Source organism: Chiloscyllium plagiosum, chromosome 12, assembly GCF_004010195.1.
Source record: "Chiloscyllium plagiosum isolate BGI_BamShark_2017 chromosome 12, ASM401019v2, whole genome shotgun sequence".
NCBI lineage: Eukaryota > Metazoa > Chordata > Chondrichthyes > Orectolobiformes > Hemiscylliidae > Chiloscyllium > Chiloscyllium plagiosum.
Genome location: NC_057721.1, coordinates 68,954,896 through 68,969,473, shown reverse-complemented (window position 1 = coordinate 68,969,473; position 14,578 = coordinate 68,954,896). Strand labels below are relative to the sequence as shown.

At 41.8% G+C, this 14,578-nt stretch overlaps 1 protein-coding gene across 1 annotated transcript in view; it reads right to left on the bottom strand.

Moving 5' to 3' along the window:
• LOC122555392 (calmodulin regulator protein PCP4-like) overlaps positions 1-14,578 on the bottom strand; it is a 134,375-nt gene that overhangs the window by 23,288 nt on the left and 96,509 nt on the right. The gene's annotated exons all lie outside the window — the stretch shown is intronic.

Sequence of the window (14,578 nt, the reverse complement as noted above, 5' to 3'; positions counted from 1 at the left end):
GGTGGAGTCATGAGCAGGGGTGGTGTTCCCCTCAGGGTTCTGGGGGGACGGGGATGGTGACAGTGGGGTCTGTGGGGGGCATGTCAGCAGAATGCAGTTGAGTGGCGCTGGTGGGGGCAGAAGTGATGGCAGACACGGCAGTAGGGGTGGCGGAAGTCACTGAGCGTGTGACATCAGCGATGATGTGAGGGGCGGAAGTGATGTCACGTGTGATGCATGAGGAATTGTGAGGGGCGGAAGTGGTTGTGGGAGTGGCCATGATGGGGGCGGAAGTGACATAATCAATCATCGTGGGGGTGGCAGCTGCACCAGCCGCATGGCTAATGGCGTCCAAGTAGTTCCAGAGGCCGGGGGAATCTTCTGGAATGTTTGAGGAGCGCTGGTTATGGAGGTTATTCTATAATCTAAGTTATTCTATAATCTGTTCTCTTTCGTTTGTGTTTCATTTGGTAATCTTGCAAATAAATTCTGTTTTGTTTAAAACTAAGTGCTTGGGCTAGTTGCATCAGTCCTGGAATATCCACTCTACACCTATTTAAAGCAACTCACAAAGTTAGGGTCCAGGCAACTTTCTTAAAACGTTTTGAGGGGGGTCTGGTCTAGTCCACAACACCCAAAATGGGACTTAGTAATCTGAACTCTGGCCATGTGATTTGGTTTCCATGGGGACAGAGGTCTTAATTGAAACACCATTGAAACATTTCACCGGTTGGTATAAAAGAAGACAAGTGGTTTAGTTGAACACAGACATGCAGTCTCAGTCAGACAAGAGCGGAAGACTGAACAAGTAACTGTTGCAGATTGTTGGTGAGAATGGGTTTGGAAATCTATTTGAAGACTTGTCCTCATCGGCTCTTAAAGACCAAGGAGTTACTGAAGGATGCCTCAATCATTCACTTTCATGCTCAATTGATTGAGGGTGAGGACTTTTGAAAGGAAACTCCACGAGGGATCAAGAAACAGCAAAAAATACTTGTTCAAGAGAAAAGTGGAAGGGGCAAGAGTTATTCAGACTGAAATTTCTGAGCATTTCAGCCAAATTCACAATAATAAACAAAATGATCTAAATCTATTGTCCTGGGCCAATACCTAACTCCCAAAAAATGTGGCTAAATTTAGCAATTTCACTGTTGTTGCTGGGAGCTTGCTGTGTGCAAACTGGCTGCTATGTTTCTCTGAATTACAATAATACTTTCTCAGTTTTAAAGCTGTTTAAGATATCTTATAATTGTGAAAAGTGCTATTTAAATACAAGCTGCTTTTTCTTTAAAAGAAACTAATATTGGAGTACTTCTGCTCCACAAATAAAAGAAGATTTTCATCTCTCTTAAAGAATAATTCAACATAAAGCATTGAGTGATGGGACTAAAATCAGCAATTTCTGCTGTCCTTGGCTATGATAAACTTCACTACGTTTAGTTCATTTCATGTGAAAGCAGAATGGGCTGCCTCTGTAATTTACAATTGATAAGAGCTTAATGAGTTATGGTTGTAATAATGGGAGATCGGTGCAAACAATCACTTTAAAGTCTTTTTTCCATTAACTTGTGGGGAATCTGAATGCTTTCCCCCCCTGCAGTTAAAAGTGGATCTAAGTATAGAAATGTTCAGTTGTTCAAACCATTTATTAGTGAGAGCGAGTGATGATATACTGTCATGTGTTTCTATAGAGATAGGAGTTCCTATTCAATACACTGCATTTTTAATGCTGATGAAAATGTTTAACCCCAGTATCATTTACTAGCCACTATGATTTTGACAGCATCTAAACAAAATGGTGTATTGTAAGGTGATGTGACTCGTTGAAATAATAGCCTGTAGACGTGGATGCCCTATGCAAACGCGCACAAAATTCAATAGGGCAGTGACAGAGTGTGACAGAAATGTACCACCATCTTATCACCTGACATTGCACTAAACACACCCATCCCACTTTTGATGTTTCTTTTGTCTACTTTCCACATTCCAGAATTACTATGGAAACAGTAGCTGAAGCCCCCAGAAAGTGACAGTAACAATGCTGAGCTTCATCTATGGAGGAGGATCATCTCACAGCAGCCTCCTCTGCCCTTCTGTCTAGTTTTTCCATTGATTATCTTGGTCTATGCTGAAGCCAGCAAGACTATAGCTCTAAGAGGTGAAAATGTGTTCCTGGAAAAGCACAGCAGGTCAGGCAGCATCCAAGGAACAGGAGAGTCGACGTTTCGGGCATAAGCCCTTCTTCAGGGCTTATGCCCAAAACGTCGATTCTCCTGTTCCTCGGATGCTGCCTGACCTGCTGCGCTTTTCCAGCAACACATTTTCAGCTCTGATCTCCAGCATCTGCAGCCCTCACTTTCTCTTATAGCTCTAAGAGGGTTTGGAGACTTCTGTCCAGTCTTCCTCACTTGTGTCACTGTAGTGGGAACCTCGTTATGGCTACGATATCCCAAGCATTTCCTTTCGAACAGTGGAAGGGCTCTCACTTGGCAATAGGAATCCTCATAGGCACTTTCCATGAAAAGTAACCCCAACATCAGAAATGAGTCAGTGATGTGACAACATCAGGAGGTGAGTGGGGGGAGTGTGTACAGGAGTTCCACATTCCTGTTATTGTGAAGGAATCTTCAGCACGTTATGTGCCACCCATATTGCTTAACACTCATTGATCTCATGATCTTTTCAGACAGGGTGCATCAGATGGAGGAAAAATGAAGCAGAAATTATTAAAGAAAGTTTGATCCAACAACTCCAGAACAGGATGTGAGGAAGCCTAAATGTAGAATGCACAACACAGCAAGTGTAGGCTATCTGGAAGAGGTCACAAAGGGTAGAAATCAAAGTTTAATCTACACCTCAAATCAAAAGCCACATTGAGTTCAGTGATTTAACTCCAATTCCAATCCAACATAGAATCCCAATTCCCTAGATTACTTGGCATTGTTAAAAAATTCAGATCCAACTACCAGAGTATGGAGCCAATTGCATTTGTAGTGAGTGATAAATATTTTCTCATTTTAAATTACAGTTAACGACAATTACACTGGTACAGCAGGAAGCATGGAAGAAAGTAGCAAAATATCGGAAATGGAAATATTGAGCAGGTCTGGTAGTTTACCGGACAGAGAAAAAGAGAGAATTTTTCAGGTCCTCAATTTTCATTAGTTCTGATGAAGAATCACTGATCTCTGTCTGTCATTACAGGGTAGGCCACACTTGTTGAGCAAGTTTTAGAAGTTGTCAACAGAAGTTCTATCAAACAGCAGCTATTCAGTAATAATCTGCTCAATGACGCCCAGTTTGGGTTCTGCCAAGGGCCATTCATGTTCCTAACCTTACAGCCTTGGTTCAGACATGGACAGAAGAGCCAATTTCCAGTGGTGAGGTGAGAGTGACAGCCCTTGACTTCAAGGCTGTGTTAACCGGGTCTGGCACGAAGGAACTCTGAAAACACTGGAGTCAATGAATATCAGGGGCAAATACTCCACTGATTGAAGTCATACTTTATACATAGGAAGATGGTTGTGGTTGGTAGATGTCAGTCAACTCAATGCGGCACAGTGGCTCAGTGGTTAGCACTGCTGCCTCACAGCGCCAGGGATCTGGGTTCAAGTCCAGCCTTGGGTGACTGTCTGTGTGGAATTTGCACATTCTCTCCGTGTCTGCGTGGAGTTTCATCTGGGTGCTCTGGTTTCCTCCCACAATCCAAAGATGTGCAGGTTAGATAAATTGGCCATGCTACATTGCCCATAAAGGCTGTAGAGATTCTATGATTCAGTCATCTCAGCTCTAGGACATCTCTGCAAGAGTTGTGTCCTTAGCTCAGCCATCTTCAGCTGCTTCATCAATGACCTTCCCTCCATCAAAAGCTCAAAAGTGGGAATGTGCACTGATGATTGCAAAATCCTCAGATACTGAAGCAATCATGTTCAAATTCAGCAGGATCTGGAAAATATCCATTACTGGGCTAACAAGTGCGAAGTAACATTTGTGCCTCACAGATGTCAGGCAAAGCACATCTCCAACAAGAGACAACCTAACGAAAAGTATTTGACATTCAATAGCACTACCGTCACTGAAGCCCTGAGATTACTATTGACCAGAGACTGAATTTGACTCATCATATAAAAACAATGGCCACAAAAACAGGTCAGAGGCTAGTAATACTATAGCGAGTAACTGAACTCCTGACTCTCCAAAGCCTCTCTTCCATTTAAAAGGCACAAGTCAGAGGTGTGATAGAATACTCTCCAATTGTCTGGATGGGTGCAGCTTCTAAAGCACTCAAGGAGTTTAACACCATCCAGGATGAAGCAGTCTGCTAGGTTGGCACTACATTCAAATGTTTCCACCTGCCTCCACCATTCAGCAGCAGCAGTGTATAGTATCTACAGGATACACAGTAGAAATTCACCAAGGCTCCTTCAACAGCACCTTTCCACCCACAACTACTTCCATCCAGGATGACAAGGGTAGCAGATACATTGGGATGCCATCACCAGCAGGTTTTCTCTGAGTCATGCTCCATCTTGACTTGGAAATATATCACTATTTCTTCATTGTTGCTGGATCAAAATCCTGGAACTGCCTCCCTAAGGGCATTGTGGGTCAACCTACAGCACATGGACTCCAGTGGTTCATGAAGACAGTTCACCACCACCTTCTCAAGGGCAACTAGGGATGAGCAAAAAACATTGGCCCATCACTGCACCCACATCCCATGAGTGAATTAAAAAGAATTCAATACTTTCCAATTTTATTTGAACAGTAATAGTCCCTTTAACAAAACACAGATTCTTTTGGGTCTCTCATTCTCGTTCAGCAAGGAGCCCAGAAGCAACTGTCTGAGATGGCGCTTGGTAAAATATTAAATATGAATTTTGAAAAAAATTACAACTGGTAAGAAAAATGTATAATGCTATGTCAAAACAATAAATTGATCATTTTTTAAAATTACTCATTAATAAAACTGGCCATTAAAAGATGCCCAGCAGCAGAGTGAACTAATAAAACCTTTATTGGTTTTTCATTTAAGAAACTTAGCTCAAAAGAGGGATGCTTGCTCTAAGTGTTGGTCACCAGGGAAGGAGAGGGCACCAGGGCCAAGTGAACGAGTTGGGTGTAACTTGCATTAGCCATCAGGCATCATGGCTCACCATCAGAAGGGAGGCGGTCAGGATCTTTGATCAGAATTGCCCAGAGCAGCACTATGGACACCAATGAAGTCAAGAAGGTCATCTCGGATAGGAGTGAGATATTGAATACTTTATCTGACATTGCACTCCTGGACTTTTGAGCAAGATACAACAGACCTATCCTGAATCCCAACATGTGAGCTGCTCAAAAGGAGTAACAAATACCCCAGTTTCTTCGTAGCCAATGTTCAGAACAATAGCCATCATTAGCCACTTAGCCTTTCAATTGGACTATCTCCAGATCTGATTGGGTTAATTTGAATGGTTACTTGGTCAATGGGCCTGGCCCGCCTACAGGCCCTGGCTCTGATGATCAGCATTGTGCATATCTCCTTATCCCAGGCCCAGGTTAAGGGGCATTCCTCTACATCGGGTATGATGTAAGATAAGGAGGCAGGCTCCTTATGTCATCACAGCTGATACATGGAGTGACCCTGGTGCTGCTGATGTCATTGTACACCACACTCTAGCTATCAAAACTAAATGGCTCCCACATCTGATGTATTTTGTGTTGTTATACTCCTTCGTCACCTTTTCAAAGAATTCAATAAGGTTTGTGAGGCACGACCTGCCCTTCACAAACCTTATATATCAGGAAAAGATAAAATACACGCTGAGTGTTGGATTCTTGATGGGACAGATGCCTTGTAGTTTATTAACAACACTATTAACATGGCCAGAATATCACAGCCTTACAAGTGGCCTGGACTCCGTGCTAACTGATGTTACTGTACATTGCACACATATAAATGACTGACTGAACACACCATACCGACTCCATTGCAGTAAGAACACAATTGAAGGCAAGACAGGCATCTTTATACTGGAACATCACATATCATGATATTGTGTGACTTTCTTAAGGAGACAGGTCATCCAACCTGGAATCTCTACCATAATGGAACAACATCTATCTACTCAGTAAGAAGTCCTGATCTATTTTTCTTCACTAGAAATGTTACAGCTACTCTGCCTTCAAGGGAAGAAAACACAAGTCAGCCAGAGTTGCTGGATCTGATCACTTGTCAGTGTGCCCTGCTGAAAAGGTCGCAAGTGTGAACATTGGGTGGTGACAAGAAGTTCCTCATATCCCACCCTCCCTCTTTTTGGATTGTCTCCTATACCTCACGGTGCAGACAAGCTAAAACCTGATGACTGTCCTGTTGGTGAATACTTCCATTAACCTTTAAGGATCTATGCTGAGTAAAATCAGGAGGAAGGGTGGGGAGTGACGAAAATCAGGATTAAAAGCTGTCTAATTTATTTTCAGAAAAAGCATTCAAGCATCAACTACTCATTGTGAGATGCAAGCTGAAACCACCATCACTTTTGTTCAAGTATAATTTATTTTCCCAATCAGCAACGTGAAGGCTTGCAAAGTGGCTGCTCATAATTACAACTGATATATAATCGAGCTGAGCTTCGGATTGAGGCACAGTGTTTTCTGGGAATTTCAATTACGTGTTTATCAGCATCAGACTGTGCCGTCCAAGAAAAGTGCAGGATGGCATACTCAGCAAAGCAAGGTTAATATGCAGGAGAAGACCCACAGATCGATGCAAACGAAATGGAACAAAATTACAGCACGTTCAGGTATTTGCTTCATGCCACCTAAAAAGTGCAAATGAGTTTTGACATTTAAATAGAAACTGTTGTGTTATGTATCAGAGTCAGTATACATTTAAAGGATAGGATCAGTCACTAGTTGGTAGCATGCAACCTAAGGGTATAAAGATCTTACACCCCCTCATAACTAGGATCACTTGAAGCTTGACACTGTAATAGAAATATGCTGCTCTTTGTAGGCCAATAGCTGAATGTGAGCTCAGACACCTGATGTGCCTTTGAATGTAGCAATTATGTATATTAATGAGACACAATAAATTTCCGTTGGATTCTTCACTGCCACATTATTCACATCTAGTTACCAGGGATAACATAAGCATTTTGCATCAGGTAATATACACTGCTGGAGGCAAAAACTGACATCAGAGACTGGCGCTTAGTCACTTGGAATCTATCCAGAAATTCCAATATAATTAACACAGGTCTAAATGCTGCTAATATATTGTAATCTGGGCAGTATTTGTGGAAAAATTGAAACACATCTGTCATGCATAAGCACTAATACCATGAACTTGTACTGAATGGTAAAATACTAGATTTTCTGGAGGTTTTTTTGCAATACTTTTGTACATTTCTAAAATATTGTTGCTGTATCCTTGTTTCAATGAAGCAGTACCTGATTTTCCCAAGTCCAGTGATGTGATCTTGCTGCCTCACTAACATTGATACTCCCAAGGCCCATAATTTAAATTGCTGAGAAAGCATTGCTAAGATTTGCCGGATGTGTTGTCCCATGGTTGGTAAATAGAAAGGGCAAAAACACTTGCATTTAAATAGAGCTTTACAAAATATCAGGATAACACAGAGGACTTCACAGCCAATGGAGTATTTTTGGCATGTAGTCACTATTCTAATGTGGAGAGCATTCCACTCAATCTGTGCACAGCAAGATTCCACAAAGAGCAATGAGATAACAACTAAATATTCTACTTAATGCTGTTGATTGGGGATTAATATTTTCCAGGTTACTGCCACTTCCCTTCAAAATAATGCCTCTGAGTCTTTTATGTTGACCTGAGGGATCAGAAAGGGTCTCGTTTTAAGGGTTCGTCCAAGTGCGCCGCACTCCTTCAGCACATACTTTTTTCTGTTATGTCAGCTTGAAGGTATGCAAATGTCTGAAATGGGACTTGAATACCTCCCCCTCTCCCCAGCCTTCAACCTCAGGTGCTAGGATACATTGACAAAAACTGCCATTCAGTTTAGAAATCTTAAAAGGTGATTTTGCAAATTCATGCTTACACCATGGGCGGCAAGGTGGCACAGTGGTTAGCACTGCTGCCTCACAGCGCTAGAGACCTGGGTTCAATTCCCGCCTCAGGTGACTGACTGTGTGGAGTTTGCACATTCTCCCCGTGTCTGCGTGGGTTTCCTCCGGATGCTAAATTGCCCGTAGTGTTAGGTAAGGGGTAAATGTAGAGGTATGGGTGGGTTACAGCGCTAGAGACCTGGGTTCAATTCCCGCCTCAGGTGACTGACTGTGTGGAGTTTGCACATTCTCCCCGTGTCTGTGTGAGTTTCCTCCGGATGCTAAATTGCCCGTAGTGTTAGGTAAGGGGTAAATGTAGAGGCATGGGTGGGTTGCGCTTCAGCGGGGCGGTGTGGACTTGTTGGGCCGAAGGGCCTGCTTCCACACTGTAAGTAATCTAATCTAATCTAATAGATGGAAAATCATGAAGGAAGGCATGCTGGTTGGTTAGTGAATCTCCACCACTTGGGCACTGAAAAGGATTTAATGACTATTAGGGCATGGGAGGGTTCTTGCTCCTTAAAGTCATACAATGACAAGTGAACGAGGAGTATATTTTCCATTGGACTGCATTCCATAGCTGAATTCAGTGAGTGATCAATATATTTATAACGTGCATTAAACATAGAACTGTACATCACAGGAACAGACCCTTGGGCCCATGATGTTGTGCTGAACATGACACCAAGTTAAACTAATTCCTTCTGCCTGCCCTTGGTCCAGATCCCTCCATTCCTTGCATATTCATGTGCTTATCTGAAACATCCCTGTCGTATCTGCCACCACCATCACTTCTGGCAGCATATGCTAAACTCCTACCATTCTCTGCGCAAAAAACTTGCCCCTCGCATCTCCTTTGAACTTTCCCCCTCTCACTTTAAATGCATGACCTTTTGTCTAGGTCTAAAATATAATGTTAGGAGAGATACTACAGCACATCAGATGGAAAAAAGCACACTTGCTTCTTTCTCATTTCATATACTCTGATCAGATGAAAATGTTCATAGGAAATGAAAAATCACACATGACTGACACTAAGACCTATTCATGTTCCAAAACTCCTAAATAGTGGACTGTTAGACTTGTGGATGGAGGTACTAAGTAGATGTTTAAATGTTGAGTCTGGTGTATATTAGTATTGATTTGAAAAAGAAAACTCCTGTATAATTCCAACTGTTTGCTAAAGGGTCTTGTTAAGAACTGAAATCTGGTGAGCCCAATTTTGATTTGTAATGCTGCTGAGCATATTGGCTTCTGGACCTTCCTGATGGGTAAAGTGATACTTGGTATGGAACTACTTTTCAACACATCAAAGAAAGGGATGTACCAGAATGATACATTTTAACTATTAACATCAAGCATTTCTGAATGAGATGGAGTGTAGCCAAGTGCAGAATTCCATCTCTTCTGCTTTAACAACTTGCTTCAACTTCAACTAGAATTGTGTCACTGAATATACTAGTGTCTTATATCCTTTTTGCACATTACTGAATTAAAGCAAGATTTAGTACTAATCTGTGATCAGTTAGATGATATAGGTTTGCTATGGCATCTAACTTTAGGATGGCATGGTGGCTCAGTGGTTAGCACTGCTGCCTCACAGCACCAGGGACCTGGGTTCAATTCCAGCCTTGGGCGCCAGTCTGTGTGGAGTTTGCACATTCTCCCCATGTCTGCATGGGTTTCCTCTGGGTGCTCCGGTTTCCTCCCACAATCCAAAGATGTGCAAGTTAGGTGGGTTGGCCATGCTAAATTGCCTGCAGTGTTAGGTGCATTAGTCAGAGGGAGATGGGTTGATTGGTCCAAAGACCCTGTTTCCATGCTGTAGGGAATCTATAGCTGTATGCTTTAGGAACCGGGGATGTGTCACAGAACAGATGTGGCTCCTGTTGGAAACAAAAACCAAAGAACCGTGGATGCTGGAAATCAGAAACAAAAACAGAAATTGCTGGAAAAGTTAGAGCAGGTCTGGCAGCATATGTAGACAGAAAACAGAGTCAATGTTTCAGGTCCAGTGATTTTTTTTTAGAATGTGGTTCCTACAGCAGCAGGGAAGGTACCTTATTTGAATCCGTCTGTACAAAACTCACATCCAGGTCTGAGAGGAGGCGAATAAATATATCAGCCCAATGCACCATCAAGTTGCATTAGAATACATAAAGTTTACATTGGCAAGAAAAATTTGAGCCATGGTCCTTGATAGGGCATTATGAATGAGGTGTTTATGATTACTAAATTAAATAAATTAGTTCTATTAGTTGCGTAGGTTAGAATTTGGGGCCATAAATATAAGATGAAATAGAGATGGTTTAGAATGGAGGTAAAGAGACACACAGAGAGGAGTCTTGGGGACATTATCAGTCTCCACATTATATATCGATTATTGAAGCAGAAAGATGGTCAACATTCAAGATTAAATCAAGTAGGGAAATGAAGGAAAAGATTCTTTTAAAAAAATTGGAAATATGTAGGTCGTTATGATTAGCTCCCATTGCTAGGGTCGAGGTCAAACAATGACATGGTGGGGGAGGCATTTTAGCAAAATGGTATATTTGCATGCTGTAACTTGCCTAACATATACGGTTGAAAATTCACATGGTGTATACAATAAGGAGAATCATTACTCAGTAATCAATGATTAGGTTGGCTCGGTTTGCTAGCCCAGAAGAACTGAAGCCAATTATCGTTCATGAGAACTGAGCAACAAGAGTATGCCATTCTGCCCGTCAAGCCTGTTCCAACTGGATCTGTGCTTTAATTTTAATTGCTTCAATAACACAGACAAATGAAAAACATATCACTCAGGTCAGTCTTTGGTTCGAGGAGGCTATGAGATTGACTACATTGGGTGAGATTGTTGTCACCCAGTGCTGTCCCTCCTTTTCAAAGTTCACAAACCTCACAGCTCATTGCACTGCTCAGTGAAGAGAAAATAGCCAACCATTGAAACAAAGTTATTTTCTCTCCTGTCTGAAAAACAAAGCCTGTGTAGGGATTGAAATAATGACAAGCCTGTCAGCTCGTTACCAGAGTTAGTTGCCATGGAGGCTAAGTATTGCTGAGTGCCACTGACAGAAAGGAAACAACTTTGATTTATGTAACACCTTTTATGACCTCAGGATGTCCCCAAGCACTTCCATATTCCTCTAAAAATGAGTTGGGTCCTACTGTTCATCACTGGACTTACCTTAAACTGGCACATTCATTTTCTGTGTATCTTTCTTACTTATTTCTAGATTCGCGGTCAACATTGATGCTAAATACACTTTTATTAACAAATTGATATATCAGTACCAGTATTAGTATTATTGATCAGTATTCAATCATCTGTGCGCTTTCCAAAGGTTGAGAATTCTGTGTACTCCTCCTGCACTGAAACATCACCACCACCTCTCCACCTCCAACCAATCCTTGCCTCAGTTTCTTCACTATAACTATTCACCATTAAGCTCCACCTTGCTTCCTTTCACCCAATCTTTGATTCTCTCTCTTTAGCTTTTCCTTCTGATCGTGACTTACCCAGTCACTGCCCCGGTGAAATATCTCATTATTAGTGCTACAAAGAAAAGCAATGTGCAATTACAAAGCATCTCTTGGAATGTCTTAAAATGCTAATGAAATACATGTTACTGTGGTGTTGTACTGTCGGAAAGGCAGAGCCTGTTCTCACACAGCAACATCACACAGGCAGTCATGTAATAATAAGCAGGTAAATCAATTTTGCTGGTTTTGATATTTGCAAGGATACTGAGAAGAACTTCTTTGAATGATGTGATTGAATCTTTACATTAACATGAAAGAGCAAAGAGTCTCTTGTTTTAATGCCTCATCTAAAAGACAGCATCACTAACAGTGAGCACTCCCTCAGCCTGCACTGAAGTATCAGCGTAGATTTTATGCTCAAGTCTCCAGAGTGGAATTTGAGCCCACTACCATCTGGCTGAAAAGTAAGAGGTACCAATGCAATAAAAGACATATATAACAAGTGCAACCTACCATCAAATTGCTCTGACTCTTCTAACATTACAGGTAAACCTGGAACTGCTCAAGGAGACAAGAATTGACAACCACATTAATATGTCAGCTAAATGCCACCACATCATTTAAGACTGTGCCTCCTCTTTCACAGAGGTAGCAAGTATCAGTGACATATCTCTGAAAATGATCAGAGTTCTTGACTTTTGCTCTTTAACATGATAAAAGCTGAAAGCAGTTCTAGGCCGATCAATAACACTCTGTTTTAATTTACTACATCCATAGTATGTGTGGATATTATATCATTTCATCTGACAGGTCATGAAGCACAAACGTTGAACCAAGAGAACAACTACAAAAATGTACATTTTATTGAAAGGCATGAATCAGGATATTGGACTTAATGAAACCCCATTACACGCTTCATCAGTACCCAATTCATCTCATGCACCATTGATAGTTTGAACTGTTATTGAAGATGGACTTGTTTGTGGAACTTGTTTGAGGTGTGGTACATGCACAGTTTAATTGCTCCCAGTGCAATCACATCAGGGTACTGAGATGTATTAATGTACTTCTTCAACATACTCTGTGCAGGTCAACTGTAAAATGGAACCATTAACTATTCATAAATTGCCAGTGACATTTCCCATGGTTAGTTGATGGATGGATTTTTATGAACATTTTAAAGATAGAGGAGACCTTTCAAGACCTTTGGTTGTCCCCAAGTGCTTTACATGCAATGGAGTATAATTTTCTCAAGGGTAGCCACTATAGTAATGCAGGAGATGCAGCAGTCAATTTCTACACAGTCATATGATGATGCCCAAATGACATGTCACGTGTGGGACACAAATTGGTCAAGATTCTATCAGGTTCCCATCAGCCTTTAAAATTGTGCCATGGAATCTCTTGCCTACCCCAGAGCGGCAGATTGGATTTTGATATAGCATCCCATCCAACAGTACTCTTTCATCATTCCAAATGGAGTGTGTTAGCCGTATACAACAATGCAGTTGGGACTTTGGTGGCACAGTGGTAGTATCCCTACCTCTGAGTCAGAAGATCCAGGTTCAATTCCCACCTGCCCAAACATGTGGTTGAACAGCTTGAATAAATAATCCTGGTGTGTGCCAGAGTTCCCGTGCCAACTCCCCACCAATTAGTTGCGTTGAGGTTCAGGTTCTCAGGCAGATGATTGAGTATACTTTTGAGTTCTTCATCATTTTATCACAGTTTTAGTTGGCATGTTTTATGAAAGCTTACACCCACTTAAGATTTTTCAAACTCTTGGAATCTCAATCTTGCCACACCACCAAGCACATCTTTCCAATTCTGGACATGTTCAGGCCTTGAACAGGTTAGAGAAGAGGTTTACCAGAAAGAGATGGAGGACATCTGTATATGGAAAGACTAGAAAACCTGAGATCACTCCCCTTGTAGTAGAGAAGATTAAATGGAGAGACAACTGAGGTATTCTTAATTACAAAGAGCTTTTAAAGAGTAAACATGGAGGAATCACAGCCACAGGTTGCAGAAGACACAGACATAGAAAATTGAGGATAAAAAAGAACAGAGAGGCAGGTGAGGAGAATTATTTTTAAGCTATATATCATTTTGATCTGGACTGCACTGCCCAATCAGATGGTGGAAGCAGATTGAATAGTAACTTCCAAAAGAGAATTAGAGATATTGTTGAATAGAAATAAAATTCCCGGACCCAGCACAAGAGAAGGGGTAAGGAAATAGAGTCATAGAGTCATAGAGATGTACAGCATGGAAACAGACCCTTTGGTCCAACCCGTCCATGCCGACCAGATTACATCTCAATCTAGCCCCACCTGCCAGTGCCCGGCCCATATCCCTCCAAGCCCTTCCTATTCATATACCCATCCAAATGGCTCTTAAATGTTGCAATTGTACCAGCCTCCACCGCATCCTCTGGCAGCTCATTCCATACACGTACCACCCTCTGCGTGAAAAAGTTGCCCCTTAGGTCTCTTTTATATCTTTCCCTTCTCACCCTAAACCTATGCCCTCTAGTTCTGGACTCCCCGACCACAGGGAAAAGGTTTTGTCTGTTTAGAAAACTCAAAAAGGGATCATGCTGTAAGGTTGAGTGAAATAGGAGTTGATGGGAAGGGTGAGGGCAGTAACAAATTAAAAATACTATATATGAATGCATGAAGTATTAGAAATAAGATGGATGAGCTTGAGGCCCTTTCGGAAATTGGCAGATATGCTATTGTGGGGATAACTGAGACATAGCTTCAAGTGGACAGGGCCTGGGAAATGAATATTCAAGGCTACACGTGCTATCGTAAGGACAGACTGACGGGCAGAGGGGGTGGGGTGGCCATGTTGGTAAGGGATGGTATTCAGTCCCTTGCGCGGGGGGACCTAGAATCAGGGGATGTAGAGTCAGTGTGGATAGAGCTGAGAAATTCTAAGGGTAAAAAGACCCTCTTGGGAGTTATTTACAGGCCCCCAAACAGTAGTATGGATGTCGGATATAAGTTGAATCAGGAGCTGAAATTGGCCTGTCACAAAGATG